This window comes from Leptodactylus fuscus, chromosome 4, assembly GCF_031893055.1.
Source record: "Leptodactylus fuscus isolate aLepFus1 chromosome 4, aLepFus1.hap2, whole genome shotgun sequence".
Taxonomy (NCBI): Eukaryota; Metazoa; Chordata; class Amphibia; order Anura; family Leptodactylidae; genus Leptodactylus; species Leptodactylus fuscus.
The window spans coordinates 202,543,524-202,549,087 of NC_134268.1; positions in this window are offsets into that span (position 1 = coordinate 202,543,524).

The window sequence follows — 5,564 nt, forward strand, 5'->3', positions numbered from 1 at the left end:
GTTTGAGCTTGTGCTTTGTTTATAGTCTTAGCAAATGCAAGTCAGATTGGGAACTGCAGACTCTTAAAATTGAAGGGCATGCGGCATGCTTGGTAGCAAAGAAATACGCGGAAAGAAAACATTTGCTCCCTTAGAGTTTCCCATAAGTATAGAGGCTTCAATAACATTGGGCATGAGACTCTTAATGCACAATCTTGTACCGTTACACATTTTTGGTGGGTCAAGGTTCCGAAGCAAAATTTCTGTGGCTCCTATTTTTAAAGTGAGCTTATGCGGAGGCATTCCAGGAGGCTCCAAAGAATTCAGGAACTCCAATGGATACGTTACGGCTTGTTCACTCTCCATGACTGAATCAATGGACATGTATTTGGTTGCTAGACCAGGCAGCCTTACCTGAATTAGCAGATTTATGGAGCTGACACTGTTATTTTTAGGCGCTAGGATTGCACCGTCACAAAGCCACTGATGGTAGTTAAAATAGTTACAAATATCAGGGAAAACTTGGTCAATAAGTTCCATTACCAAAGAAGTCATTTCAAAAAACTTCTTCTGGAAAGAAAATGAGACCAGTAATGGAATCAGTAGGGAACTTGTCGTTTCCAAGACACAGTAGCTGGTGTGCAAATTTGCCCACAGTTGTATTTCCCATCAAATGCATATCCCCGCATATTAGTACCGTGTTTCCCCGAAAATAAGTCATCTCCCGAAAGTAAGACATAGCAGGGGTTTTGTTGAATTGCCTAATATAAAGCACCCACCAAAAGTAAGACATCCCCCAATAATAATAATATTTCTGCACAAATATTGTATGAAGGAAAACATTGCAGCCAGCTGAACACTGTGCTGTACGATGTTCCGTGTGCACAGGTATGCCTGTGATACATTGTATCCACTGTTTCTGTTGCTGTACCAGTATTATGAGCTGGGAGATGCCCGCTGTGCATACACTAAGCATCGTATGGGGCGGGGCTCCACTCCCCCAGCTCATCCCACAGCAGTAGGAACAGTGAATACAACATACGGTATCACAGCAGCGGCAGCAGCTGGCTTTCCTGTGCACACGGAGCACGGCACACAGTGTTCAGCCGGCTGCAATGTTTTTCTTCATACAGTCTTTGAGCACATGTAAGCGTAGCGCAGTGGTGGCAGCAGCACACAAAAATAAAATAAGTCATCCCCCGAAAATATTGACATAATATATCTTTAGGCCCAACATTTAATATCAGACACTGTCTTATTTTCAGGGAAACACGGTAGTAAGAGATTGCTTCTGAACATGTATCCACAGATAAGATTTTAGACAGGCATTCAGCTCATCCACTTGTGTTGCTCCCTTAAGACCAGGTAATGTCTGGCAGAAGTCACCTGCAAAAATTACAACAATTCCCCCCATTAAACAATTGGTTCCCTGCAGATCTTTCAAGGTGCGATCAAGGGCCTTGACTGCTTTCTTGTGTGCCATGGTACATTCATCCCAAACAATTGCTTTACAAGTTTGTAATACCGTAGCTTTCCCAGAGCCCTTAGGATGAGTTCAGATGGGGTTTTTTGGACCAGATTTTGACACAGAGACCGCCTCAAAGTCTGGTCCAAAAAACGGTTAGCCGCTCCGAATTAGGTCCAAATGAATGGGCCTAGTCGGGAGAGAGTGTCTCGCCGCGGAATCCGTGTCAAGAAAGGGCATGTTGCTTCTTTTTTCCGCAAGCCGGAACAAACCGCTCACAGAAAAAGGAACCCAAAGAATTTAATGGGAGGCGATTTTTTTTTTTCAAAATCCGGACCAAAAAATCCTGTCTGAACCCAGCCTAAGTGATATTACAGACAGCGCTAGATTAAAGGGCAATCCTAATGCTGAATGAGCCGTGCGCCTTCCATCTAAAAAAGTGGCCGCAATTCCAGATGATGCAACAGCCAAGGCAATGTCATTGTTTAAGCGAATTTCTGCAATCAGCAAATTAATTAAAAATATTTTACCAAAACCTCCTGGTGCATCTAGGAAAAATAGTCCCCCATTTCCACTGGAAATCTGAGCCATAATTGCCAAAATTCACAGCTTTGTGCACAAAGTAATCTATGGAACCGCAAAATCCATGGCCCAGATTTTGACGTGGATTCCGCATCAAAATCTGGACCAAAAAACCCCGTCTGCACCCAGCCTAAGTGATAATCCATTCCTGTCAGTCACAACTGTTGTTTTCCCCTCAGTGCTTTCACTTTCACATTTCCCCATTATATGTATAGGGCCTAACTTCGGGAGCCCCAATCTCATGACGGGGGTACGCTAGCGAGATGTAACATGCGCAGTATTCTTCTCCTGTGGGTGGAGAGAGGGCGTGCCAAATTTCACCCAAATAGGGCGAGAACTGTGGATTTGTATAGAGCAGACTACTACAGAATTTAAGTTTTATATCTATAGATTACATAGGCACATACAGGGCACTTGTGCATACAGAGAAAGGATTAAACTATACTCTTCAGATTTACAATGCTAGAAAGAATGTGTCATAGGAAGGAGGGGTTTGGGTACCTGGGGAACTGGGCCGACTTTGCTGAGGGCTACAGGTTCTATGCTAGGGACGGGCTGCATCTCAATGGGGAGGGTGCAGCTGTGCTGGGGGAGAAGATGGCTAGATGGTTGGAGGAGTGTTTCAACTAGGTACTGGGGGGGAGGGTAACAGATGTAGAGGGCAAGATAGGGTAGAAATGGAAAGAGGGCTAGATACTGTAACTGGGGGTGGAGCGGGGGATGGGGTTAGAACAGTCAGTAGGCAGTGGAAGAGTAGGGAAGATAAATCTATGAAATGTATGTATACGAATGCCCGAAGTCTTACTAACAAGATGGAGGAACTAGAAGTGATGATGTTGGAAGACAATTATGACATGGTGGGGGTAAGTGAGACATGGCTGGACTCTGGCTATGACTGGGCTATAAATATACAAGGGTACAGTATGTTTAGAAATGAGCGTACAAATAAGAAAGGGGGAGGGGTTTGCTTATATGTAAAATCCTGCCTTAAGCCAGTCCTGCGTGAGGACATCTGGGAGGAAAATGATTATGTGGAGTCCTTATGGGTGGAGATTACGGGTGGAACAAATAATAATAAAATACTGATAGGGGTTTGTTATAAATCTCCAAATATAACGGAAGAAGCTGAAAATATACTAGTAAAACAAATAGATGAGGCCGCAAAGCAGAATAAAGTCATTATTATGGAGGATTTCAACTACCCAGATATCAACTGGGAGGCAGAAACCTGCAGATCCAACAAAGGGAACAGGTTCTTGTCAGTAATAAAAGACAATTACCTATCGCAACTAGTACAGGACCCAACAAGAGGCGAGGCACGACTAGGCCTAATTGTAACAAATGAACCTGACACACTGTCAAAAGTGGAGGTTGGGGGACATCTGGGTAATAGTGACCATAACATAATAAGTTTTCTTATACACATTAAGAAGACGTTCATTAGAGGGGGCACAAAAACACTAAACTTCAGGAAGGCAAATTTTAACCAGCTGAGAGAGGAGCTTAGCAGCATAAACTGGGACAATGTCCTCAACGTGACAGGAACACAAACTAAATGGGACATCTTCAAAAATATACTAAATAAGAGCACTAGAAAACACATACCCTATGGGAATAAGCGGGCTAGAAATCATAGAAAACCAATATGGCTAACTAAAACAGTACAGAATGCAATGAGGGGTAAAAAGGAAGCATTTAATGTACTAAAACAAGAAAGTAGCGACACAGCATTAAAAAACTATAAGGAGAAAAATAAATTGTGCAAAAAACAAATAAAGGAGGCGAAGATTGAGGCTGAGAGAAACATTGCCAAGGAAAGTAAAAGTAATCCAAAATTATTCTTCAATTACATAAATAATAAGAGAATAAAAACTGACAATGTCGGCACTCTCAAAAATAATCTGGGTGTAATGGTGGAGGAGGAGGAGGAGGAAAAAGCACAAGTATTAAATGCCTTCTTCTCTACAGTGTTTACACAAGAAAATCCATTGGCTAGCAACATGATTAGGGGTAATGTAAACTCTCAATTAAATGTCACCTGCTTAACCCAGGAAGAAGTGCAGCGCCGCCTGCAAAACACTAAAATAGAGAAATCGCCCGGTCCAGATGGTATACACCCCCGAGTTCTGAGGGAATTAAGCATGGTCATAGATAGACCCTTGTATCTAATATTTAAGGATTTAGTAATGACTGGGTCTGTTCCACAGGATTGGCGAATAGCAAATGTGGTGCCAATTTTCAAAAAGGGTGTAAAAGTGAACCTGGAAACTATAGGCCAGTAAGTTTAACTTCTGTGGTGGGAAAGATATTTGAGGGCTTTCTAAGAGATGCTATCCTGGAGTATCCCAATGTAAATAATCTTATATCACCAAATCAGCATGGGTTTATGAGGAATCGGTCCTGTCAGACTAATCTGATCAGCTTCTATGAGGAGGTAAGTTGAAGACTGGACATGGGTAATGCAGTAGACGTGATGTACCTGGACTTTTCAAAGGCTTTTGATACTGTTCCACATAAACGGTTGGTATGCAAAATGAGAATGTTGAGACTGGGGGAAAACATATGCATTTGGGTTGGCAACTGGCTCACTGATAGGAAACAGAGGGTACTTGTTAATGGTAAATATTCAGACTGGGCCACAGTCACCAGTGGGGTGCCACAGGGGTCGGTATTAGGTCCTCTCTTGTTTAATATCTTTATTAATGACCTGGTAGAGGGTTTACAAAGCAGGGTGTCTATATTTGCAGATGATACTAAACTTTGTAGGGTAATGAATAATGAGGAGGATAGTAGAATATTACAAGGGGATCTAAGGAAACTGGAAGCATGGGCGGAGACTTGGCAAATGAAGTTTAATGCTGACAAATGTAAAGTAATGCACTTTGGGCGACGTAATAAAATGTATGACTATGTACTAAATAGTAAATTACTGGGTAAGGCTGCCAATGAAAAAGACTTAGGGATTTGGTGGACAGCAAGCTTACCTTTAGTGACCAGTGTCAGGCAGCTGCTGCCAAGGCAAATAAAGTTATGGGATGCATCAAAAGAGGTCTAGATTCTCATGACAAGGACATAGTTATGCCTCTATACAAATCACTGGTACGGCCACACTTAGAATATTGTGCGCAATTTTGGGCCCCGATATACAAGAAAGACATAAGTGAACTTGAAAGAGTGCAAAGACGGGCAACCAAAATGATTAGGGGAATGGGTGGACTGGAGTACAACGATAGATTAACAAACTTGGGGTTATTCAGTTTAGAGAAAAGACGTCTACGGGGAGATCTAATAACAATGTACAAATACATGAAGGGACAATACAAAGAACTTTCTAAGGATATTTTTACTCCTAGGCCAGTGACAGTGACAAGAGGACATCCTCTACGTATGGAGGAGAGAAGGTTTCACCAGAAACATAGAAGGGGATTCTTCACAGTAAGAACAGCGAGGCTCTGGAACTCTCTGCCCCAGGAAGTGGTGATGGAGGATTCACTGAACAAGTTCAAAGTGGGCCTGGATGCCTTTCTTGAAGAGAAAA